Source organism: Lactuca saligna, chromosome 3 (assembly GCF_052625555.1).
Source record: "Lactuca saligna cultivar CGN05327 chromosome 3, ASM5262555v1, whole genome shotgun sequence".
Lineage (NCBI taxonomy): Eukaryota > Viridiplantae > Streptophyta > Magnoliopsida > Asterales > Asteraceae > Lactuca > Lactuca saligna.
In genome coordinates, this window is record NC_136419.1 from 45089916 (window position 1) to 45101519 (window position 11604).

Sequence of the window (11604 nt, forward strand, 5' to 3'; positions counted from 1 at the left end):
ATAATGATGTTGCAATCCAAATCACTAAAAATCATGTCCAACACTCCAAAACCAATCACATCGACATCAAAGTTCATTTTATTATATATTGTTATGAGCGTTCGCTCATCCAGTTAGAGCAGACTCACACTGATAATAATGTGGTGGATCGGTTCACCAAACCGTTTAACAAAGCTCGATTCGATGTGCTTGTGGGCTTTCTCAAAATGATACGTTTTGAAGAATGATTTTTGTTTTAGGTTAGTTTAAATTTACATTATTTAATTTCCTTTCTCTCTAATGCACAAATTTAGGGTGAGAAATAAAAACAAAACAAAAAAATCTTAAAATTTAAAAATCCAAAAATATGTTCTAGTGGAGGTTGTCTATGGGTCATGTGTTGGGAAGTGATATTAACCAAGTGATAACAGGCAATTTTAATTTGTGTAAGGTACCAACGCTGAACTGTGTAGGCTCTATGTTCAATGCGCTGGTAGGCACGAAAGATTTCAAAGGACCAGACTAGGTATAGATGGACATTTAAAAGGACTTGAAAAATATTGACTTAGATAGTTATGTTTGGTCTCACAATACGACACTCGAGTAGATTGAGCAACGAGATATACATGGGAATCTGCGGGCTACACTAGAGTAATCTGTATTTAGAACTGTGGCGTAACTTTTCCTCAAAATATGGACACATGGTCATAATTCCAATACTGATAAGGTGACTGGGGAATTTCTATAAAGTTGGTATGTAGAAGGTTATTTTGTTGCTTTCTTTCTGTTAGTCATATGTTGCCTCCTCTCCGTGATTGGATGAGATCCGACCTGGACGGAAACATATGTAGCTCTATTTCTATGTATCTCCTTTTATATGCAATTCTTTCTTTCTGTTATTCATATGTTGTTTCCTTTGCGTGATAAGTTCTTATCCGACCTGAAACACAACATATGCAATATTCTCTTTCTCAATCTCTCTAATTTAGTTAGTCATATATCAATCTCTCTACGTGATTGGAAGATATCCAACCTGGGAATAAGACATATGCATTTCTAAATCTAACTTCCCTCCTAATGATTTTCTACTCATCTAAAGTAAGTAGTACTTTGGAAGTTCTTGATTACCAGGGTATATTAGGAAGCGGGAAACACAATCTAGTACATCTAAAATTCAACACCGAATAGGTTGTTTATAGATCTCACTGCTAAATTTAGGTGGACAACAATATCGTTGGTCATCGTCAGTTAAATGGTCTTTTAGGAATATTATTCAGGATCATAGGGTCAAAAGCCTTGTCACTTGTAATATGTTCAAATTCGTCAAAATCTTTCGTGTTTAATTGGACCACAATACCGACGATTGACCATATCTATTCATGAAGATGGAGGTACTGAAAAAAAAAGATTAAGGAATTCATAGAACTTTGATCCCAAAGTAACGAAAATAATATTAGCAATGGTGAAAAGAAATGAGTGTTATTTTATTTCTATTTTTATTTTATTTTCTTTTCAAAAAATTAAAAATTTAAAAAATATTAGTTTGAATTTAATTTTTAGATTTTATTTTATTTAATTTTAAATTTTTTAATTTTTTAGTCTTCCAAATTGTTTTCATTTTTATTAAAATTGGATGTATTGGGTTTGGATTTGAAGCCTTTTGGGTTTGCAGCCCATGAGATATGGATCGGATATGGTCCAAGGTATTAAAGGAAATGGTTCTCGGTTGTAAACCCCATCAGATTCACTTTCGCATGTTTGGCCACAATCCCGATCCATTCTCTCTCAACTGTTCTTCAATCTTCGCTCCGATTCATCATTGTTTTGCTATTATTATCTAAAATTGAACCGTGATTCTTGTAGGTACATTAAAGGCGACCCCCACACAGTTGTTTTTCATGCGAATTGATCACTTTTTTGGGTCTATTGAAGCAAAAACGTTTTTCGGCACTGAACAACGATTACGGCCGCAAACCGTGTACAACCGTAAACACGTTTACGACCGTAAACCCATTTACGGTCCTGAACCTGGTCTTGGCCATAAAATTGTTTTTCATTTAAATGATTTTTCATTAAGGCCAAATAAATTGATAATTGAGAAAAACTTAATTTTAATTGATAAAATCGTTAGTTTTCTCACTTGGCTTGTTTGGTGCAGATCAAATGGCAGACTTGAAATTTTCTGATAACCACAACATTGCTGCTTTCTTGTTTGATCCTCCAGCAGGACACCAAGAATTCAAGTCCTTGATTCATGGACTTAAGCGATGTTGTATTGCACATGCCTTCAGGACAAATCCGGTAATTTTTCAAGACTTGATAAAACAATTATGGAACAAAGCTTCTGTACAGAAAATAGAAGACAGTGAAGACACTGTGGAATCAGCTATTAATGGAAAGAAGATCGTGATATCTGAGCAAACCATTCATAAGGTGTTGCAGATCAATGACCAACCCGGGTTTCCAACTGACATTTCCATGGAACAAACAGAAGAAATTATCGAAAGAATGTGTTATGAGGGAGTGTTTCCTCCTACCATAAAGAAGTTGTTGCCTCCTTATTGGCGATTTATTTCTCACTCTTTCATAATCAGCATCTCAGGCAGGAGAGCTGGTGCTGATGAGATCTCACTACTAAACACTGGTGCTATTGTTGCTCTTGCCACAGGTCTTGATTTCAACTTCTCAAAATACATTCTGAATGAGATGATGAGCAATCTGGAAGGAGAAAGGAAGGATAAATTTATGATATTCCCAAGGTTTCTACAAATGATACTTGACAGTAAATATCCAAAGCTGCAAAGAAAATGAGAAACTTTGGACTCGAAGTAGTTGGGAGCAAATACATTTTGGATGATGAAACAACACCACAAGGGTACAAAATATGAAGTCAGAGGAAAATACCCACTTGAGAAATTCGGCCAGTTTGCGAAGATTAATGATGCATCAGAATCAGAAAGCTCATCTGTTGATGAAGATGTTGAAGATGATGTTAATACAACTTTTGAACACGAAGACGATCTTGTTCCTCCTATTTGAATCATTACCCAGGAACATGTACAAATGACTGATGTGGAGGTGAACGATGATGATGATGAGAATGATGATGATGAAGATGAAGATGTGATGAATCTGAGGGATGATGTGCTTAACTATGATGATGATGAATTATTCTTCGACTTTGACCAGAATGATGATTAAAGGCTAAGTATGAGGATCTCGATGCCTTCTTGGACAATACCCATGATGTTGCAAAAATTGCAACAGAGACAGAGGGAGTTAGCAATGTTCTCAAAGTGACGCCTCCAAATTTTGATCAGATAGCTGACACTTCAGCGTATTTGGATACAACTTCAAGGATTCCTCCCCTTCCAGTTGCTACTCCAGCCTCTTTTCCATCTGAAATTTATCTTATTATGACATAATCCTCCCAGCCTCCAATCAAAAGGAGAAGAGCCGATCCAAGGACGGGAGTGCTAATCAGGAACCAAGCTCTACCAGTCCAACAATCCACTACAACTGCAGCACCAATCCAACCGACCCTAGAAGAAAGTCAAGGTTTGAAAGAAGGACCAAGTGTCGCTCGATCTTCTTATGAAGTCGGGAGCTCTTCAGCTCCTTGGGGTTCCTCTCCACCATAACTTACGCATGATGCTGCCCTCGAGAGGTTTGTCAGGTTGTTGGTGCAACAAGAATGGAGTATTTAATCAGGGGGAGCGAATGCATTGATTTCAGGGGGAGTGAACGCATTGATTTCAGAACTTAGAGCATAGAATGGAATTTTAACTCAGAAGATTATCGAGAGGGCATTTTGTTTGGAAATATCAACATTCGAGTTTCCGAGCTTGAAGAAGAAAATACTCTAAAATAAAAACAAATTTCTACTCTACAAATCAACCTTGGGGCCTTGACCACTAGTTACTACGACCTGAAGAACAAACTGATAGCAGAATTTGGCGACAAATTCAAAACGATTATCGAAGAACCAAGTGCAGTCGATACTTTTCAAAGTGCTCCTGCCAATACATCTCAACAAGATCCTTTTCTTAGTCCTCCACCAGTCAGAACCACAACAATTGTTGACCGATTTGAGACATAACCAACTCAAGCTCCTCCAAGAGTTACTCTCAAACAAGCTCGGAGATAGGTATCTTCATAAAAGAAGGGGAAATGGCTCTTTATGAAAAAACCCAGATCAAAATATTCGTGGATATCGACCCCAACTTACTGTGACTGATCTTGAAAAGAAGCGATTCAGAGATACATATGGTGATCGATCAGGAATTTTTATGTGGGGTTTTCATGACAGATTAAATTGTTGGCTGGTGAAGCGAAAGAGTAGTAATGTTGAGTACTACATGGACAAGAATGATTTTTCTTCTTTGACAAAGGTGGACCTCAGCGAGCTTTCTGAAGCTCCATTCTCCAACCCAGCCAATGATCCCCGCATTACAAATTTCAAACTCTTCTTGTAGCCTCAGGTTAGGAGGAAATTTTATGGGATGACGACTGTTGAATCCTTCCTGAAAAGAGCCAAAGATTTTGTTGACCTTAAGAAAAACAAGAGCTTCAAGAATGTAATGTGGCCCCCTACAAAACAAATGACACGGATTCCTATTGTTAAGAATTTTTGTGATGGATCACTACACAATATAGAATACTGGGTTTTGATGAAGGCACAACATCTACTGTCATCAAATTCCTCGATGGTGTTTTTCGCATAGTTGATAAAAGGGATTTGCTAGAATTTGGTGAATGAGACATAAACTCTTTGGGCCAACATCAACTCATTTTCAAGCATGAGATTTTTGAGGCTAATACTAAGGAATTTACAAGCATGATCGCATAGATTATTGAGAAGAAGATGTGGTTGGGAGTGATGGGAAGGTCAGACGTGCTGGTCATAGAAAAGGACTAAACTTATGCTAGCCTCAAACCAAAGGGGAGACTGTTAGGTCATAATTTGTTGGTTTGGGCTAGGCATTCATCTGTGTAGGTCTTGGTAGTCTTTGTATGCGTATTTAGGGTGTTTATGGTTGGGTGAACCGAAAACATGTTGTTTTCGATTCAAGTGTTGTTTGCAGCTGGAATCTGTTTGCGGCCGTGAACTCGTTTGCGGCTCACTGTTCCCTATGTAAGTGTGACAATCCTGTTAGAGCGGTTAACGGTTGTATGTGTGCGTGTTCCATTGTACCTGATGTTTATGGCTTAATACAAACGTGTGCAATTTGAATCATGCTTGCTTCTACTCCTTGTTCTCATTGATTATAGCATGTTCTTGTGTTTGCAATTTGGGGACTTCCATAACTTGTTGCAGTCTTCATGTTGCAGATGTATGTGGGTCTTCTACTCATCTTTGGGTGATACAAGATGACAAACAATCTTTAGCTAGCTCTTCTCTGATTCACAAAGGCATTGGGGTCTTCGGGTCCATCTTAGTTGAAGAGGGTCACTTTGTTGTTTCAACACTTTCCCCTAAAGTGACCTCTCAACTAAATCTTTCATTGATTTATCTTGAGAAACTTTATAAGGATCCACACAACTTTCCAACTTTAAAAAGCCATTTGATCCTCCTATTTATCTCAAACTTCACCTCTTAAGTGGTGTGTTTGGATCTTTGCACTATAGTCAACGTGATTTCTAATTGCTTCTTTGTTAATCGATGAATGGCTGTGATAGGAATGAAGAATTTTGGACTTGATTGAGACTTCTTCTAAACGATCCCTAGCTATGGAAAGTTTGTTACACCCAGTTTCATCTCTTGAAATCCCTTGGTGATATTTAGAACATGATTAAACAGAGGAAAATCAAAATATTAAGAAAGTATAGGATGAATCTTTGCGTCTATCTTTCCAAAGTCGCACACTAGAGCCTTAAGAAATTCACATGCTCTTTTAAAGGAAATATTCATTTTTGGATACTTCTCATCTTTCAAATGGAACACTCGAGCAATCAAGAAAATCTCTTCAGGATTCATAAACAAAAAGTCTACTTGTGACCTGATGTAATCACATCCTTGCTGGGAAAGTGTGTACTGAAAGAATTCAGTCTTCATGAATTTCCTGACCTTATAATTCTTCACCCCTTCTAGTTTATCATTGGAAGAGAAGTTTTCAAATTTCCAACCGTTTTTGGCATGGAAAAGGTCCGACCTTTCAAAATCCATAGGGAGCCTTCGTTCGTCGAGATTGGTGAACTCAAGGGATTGGAAAAATGGGAAGAATTTGGAGTTGGGAGAACTTGGAATTTCCAAATAGCCATCTGAAGGAGGTTCTGCATACGTGAGAATTGGAACATAGTTTGAGTCCAAGAGTCTTCAGGTTGGATTTACCCAAGCATCGATCAATGTTTCATCAAAAGTGGTATCAAACCCTTGTACTCTTCAAATGTCGTTTGCGAATTTCATAGCTCTCTAATCTTGTTTCTTCTGAACCGTGGCTGGGGAGTCATCTATGTGGATTTATGAAACGTCTTCCTCTAATTTTTAAAGGTGAGGTGGAGTTTGCCTAGGAGAAGGATGAGGTATTGACTACCGAGGAGAATCATGAGAAATTGAATGACGAGGTTAACGTTGAGGGTTGATGCCAAGGACGAGCGTTGGATTGATGAATCGAGGGAGGTTTTGTCTTACAAGTTTTTGATGATGAAACAGTTTCGATCCTAATTCCCTGGTTTGGATCACTTCCTTCTTTTGAGGAAGCAGGATCTAACTGCTCCTCAAACAAAGATTTTAAATCATCAAGCTTTTTGAAAAGTTGTGTTGAACTGTGTTTCCATCTGAGCATATACTATCTTGTTGGTTAATGTATCACGGTTGAAAAGTGTTTGATAAATCCCTTTGGTAAGGCGAAGGATTTCATCAACAATTTATTTTCCATTTAAGGATCGTCTCAACCCTTTGATTGTTTCTTGAAGAACCGAATATCCTACTTCATAAGCAATGTGAGTTTAATCGACGAGCTGCTTGGTTTTGTTTTCATGAGCCTACACGGTTCGTTGTAGTTCAGTCTTGAGTTCCTTCACCTCTTTGATAAGATTGGTGGCCTTTGAGATGTATTCCTTATGATCTAGAGTTCTTTTATTGTCGAGTTTTCTGATCCCGATCTCTATAGCATAGAAGAATCCTCTCTGTAGTGAGTTTCTCTTTGGTTTCCATGGCTTGGATTCAGTCGATCAGGGATTTTTGAGTTGAGTCTTTAGTGGTCTTGAGAGTTGCAGAGGTAACTACATCCATAATTCGATCCACTTTAGACGGAAGATCAAGGAATTCTTACTTTGACACAACCAATTTCTTCTTCTTTTTTTGTTTGGGATTGGAGGTTGAGTGTTGTGAGCTGATGAATTCTACATTATCAAGGACCATAATGAAGTCATAAGAAGGGAGAGGCTGCTGGATTTCATTATTGTTGTTATCATCCAAACCGAAGAGTGGTTCGGAACTGATTTCAATCACAATTTCTCCTTCATTGGAGTCATGCTCTCAAGTGTTGGTTAGAGGAGGCTTTGAAGCACCAACATCATCTTCCATCGATTGAGCTCTTTTCACTGTGTTTTCCATATCCAACATCCATTTCTAAATTGTAAGGATATCAAGCATAGTTTTTTCATTGTTGAAGGCAGTAGCCCATTTGGCCCTAATTTGGTTTTGGGCGATAGCGAGACCAAGTTTCATCTGATGCATATCTGTCAAATCCATGTTGCAACGAGGTGTCCCTCCGGTTTATGGATCCTTTCATATTGGTACTCACCATGACTAGGCTTCTTGGATGTAATGGCTATGGCTCAAGATTTCCATAGATTCCTCGGTCTCCTTGGTCTAAAACGAAGTCTGGCCTCGACTTTGTTCTAGCTAGGGTCCCTAAAAAGGACCCTACAATGTAACTGGTGTTTACGGTGTTTATGTGACATGAAAAAAATGGATTCCAACTCCTCAGGAGAAATAAAGTGCAGATGCGAAGCCCTAGAGACCTTAGGGCATGTATCAACATCTGGATCCACTTAGAATCCAGATTGGGTTTTGTCTCCATGTTTTGATGAAACTAATACACTTGCTGTATCAAAGTGGTTATACTAGGTTGCTTTGAGTGAGTCAGTGTGGACTCGAACGGCCACCGAAGTCTTTTAAGAGACTCCAGCTTCTGCCTGATTTCGCTTTTGGCCATGGATAGGGGTGAGTTTCAACTTTTTTCTTCTAAAAATGTCTCTGGAATTTGAAGGCTCATTCAAACTGTCATCAATCACAGTAACTGGTGGATTATGAGCCTTGGATGGAGTAAGTTGAACCTGAGGAGTGAACTCTGCACGGGTGGCTTTCTCTTCTTTTAAACACCCACACCCTATGATACAACATTTACGGGTGTACGTTTGACAGCCAGGGATTTGACCCTTTTTGGCTTAGGCTGCGAGTCTTGGACTTTGGTTGCCTAAGGGGGGGGGGGGGGAGGGGGCTTGGAGGGGTAGATAGGTATGGGGAAATACCGCTTGCATCCACAATATGGCCAGTCACAAAAAGAGTAGTGAGTCCAACAGACTGAAGAATATAAGTGGCAAGACGTTGAGTAGAACTAAAGATAGATTTCTCTTTAGAGGGAGTGTACATTTAGAGATCTTTTGCAGAGAAGAGATTGGTGTCATTGGCAAGAATGAGGTTTTCGTTTTTATGAAGATACATCAAGCACAATGACAAAAACCTTGCATATGTGAGATCCATCATACCTTCCTTCGGGGTCCCCTTGCTAGTGTATTGGAGGAAATCCTCCCATAGGATATTCCCATAGCTCACCAGGTTTCTTGTGAAGATGCTCCAAACTTTGTTGAGAAGTGGCTTGCCCATGTTTCTATTCCTCCAGTCCTTCCAGACAAACGTCTAATCACATAGTGGCATAGTGGCACATATATTACCAAACATCAAGAAATTTCCCTTTCTTGAATTCAGTTACCCCCTTGAGCTTTGATTGGTACCCCATCTGATACAGGGTAGAAAAGACATCATTGGTGCTGAGAGTGTAGAACTTTGTTGATGGTAACACCCTTCATATGATTGCTTCCAAAAAAATATCCTTCGCTAGAATGACCATGGAATCATCGATTAAACGGAGATGAATTTCTTGAGGCTTGTTCAATGGCCTAAATGCAGAGAATGGACACTTGAACATGATGAATTGGGGAACAACATCTCTGAAGGAATCAAAGACATCAAAAAGAGGATGAGTGGGAAGAAACTTGATCATGATCTTGATAGAATCACTATAGTTTTCATGATCATCAAAAATGCCTTCGTAGTTACTTGCTGCGATTGAAGGGGTTAAATTATTGATTGTTGGCCCAAATCTAGTAGCTTTAGCAAAGAAGAAATATTTGATTTCTTCTTTGAGATTCCTTATTTCACCATTGTTGCTGAAAAGGTTTTGAAGAGCTTGCACGGAAAGTGTTTTTGCAAGAAGATGAAGAAAGAGAAGATCGTCTGTAAGAGTTCAGAAATCGTAAAACTTTCTTGGGGAAGAAGAGGGGCTTTTATACCTCCATATTTGAAATTTTATTACCATCAGTTTAATTACAGTTGTTCAACAAAAAAAAACCTTTGGGTTTTTACCTTTATCATTTAAAAATAAATCGAAAATGATTTCCTGGAAAATAGGAGCATTTAATGTTGTTGTAGGCGCATGATGACGCACCATACGATCGTGGGGTGAAAAATGGTTGCATCCGCTGAATAAAATCGGGAAATGGAACGGATGTTACCCTAACGGTTGCTTGATGGGATAGGTTGGAAAAAGGAGATTTTCAAAAATATATATATTTCTTTTAAGGAAAATCAACATGTTTATCCTATATCCAAAAATAGGCGTGGTTATGAAAAGTCATTTGAAAGGTAACATATTTTCATGTGCGACAAATTAAATGTAGAAGAATGTTTCAAGTTCATTAAGTATCCCACAATGAAATTTAATGCATCTGAGGAACAATGACTTCGGATTGTTTGATGTATCTGCAGGAGATGATACTAAAGAGTAACTTAATCATAAAGGTTAGAAATACAAATAACTAAAGAGACCTGAGGAGTATATAGATCATAAATGGTCTTCGATAAAAAGAGCATACCGAGGAGCAACTAATGAAGTATATACTACATCAGTTATTCTAGAATTGGTGAAGGTGAGTAAAATGCTTCAAGAATTCGTTTTTTATAAAATAAAAGAAGCAATTTAATCACACCCGAATACTATGAGGTCTTTAGTCGTTACCCTTTCAAGAAGACCTGAGGGTCTGGATTCATCATTCCTAACATTTCCAAAAATCCATTCAGTTTTGTGGAATCGAGTGCCTTGGTGAAAAAATCATTTATTTCCACATGAGTTGGAACAAAAATTAGTTCAATGTTACCTTTGAGGATATGGTCCTTGTTGAAGTGATACCGTAGCTCTACGTGTTTCGTCTTCGAGTGGTGAATAGGATTGTTTGAAATGGCTATTGCACTCTCCAAATCACAATAGATGGGTAACTGTAGTCCAAAAGTTGTGTCTTCATACAGAGGGCATGAAAGTAGCAACTGGCTACAGCCACATATTCAACCTCTATGGTGGAGAGGGAAACATAATTTTGTTTCCTTGAGGACCAACTTACTAACCTTCCATCCAGAAACTAACATCCTCCTAAAGTGCTCTTTCTATCAAGTCTACATGTTGCATGGTCTACGTTAGTGAAAGCATGTAGACTGAAGTCATTTCCTGCTAGATACCAGAGACCTAAGGCCTTACTTCCTTTCAGATACCTGGGGATCTGGTTGATAATGGTCAACTAGGAAACTTAGGGATCGACCTGGTATCTAGCACATAAACCTGTGGTGAAGACTATATCAGGTCTACTTGCAGTGAGGTGCATTAATGAATCAATCATTCCTTAGTATATCTTATGATAAACTGACTCTACGATAGGGTCAGCTAAGATCTTATACCCGAAGGCCATGGGGACCTTTACTGAGGAGCAATTATCCATTGAGAATTTCCTTAACAGCTCAATTGTATATTTTTCTTGATGGATGAAAATTCCTTGAGTTATATGTTTGACCTAAAGACCTAGAAAGAAATGAATATCTCTATTCATGCTCATTGTGAATTGGTTGGTCATGAGCTTGGAAAAACCATCTGTCATTCCTTGATTAGTTGAATTGAAGATGATATCATCCACATAGATTTGAACTAGCATCAATTTTTTATCATTTACTCTTCTGAAAAGAGTAGGATCTATCACACCTCATTTGTACCTAGAGTTATCGAGAAACACTGAAAGAGTCTCATACCAAGCTCTAGGTGCCTGCTTTAACCCGTAGACCACTTTCTCCAGCTTATAACAATGGTTGGGAAACTCAAAACTTTTGAATCATGGTGGTTGTTGTAGATACACTTCATCTTTCAATTCGCCATTAAGGAAAGCACTTTTTTCATCCATTTTATGGACTTTGATGTTCTTATGAGTTGAATATGCTAGAAAAATATGTATGACTTCCATCCTTAAAACTGGAGCAGATGTTTCATCATAGTCAACACCCTTTAGTTGACTGTACCATTTTGCAACTAAACGAGCCTTGTTGCGAACCACCACACCCGATTCATCTAATTTGTTCTT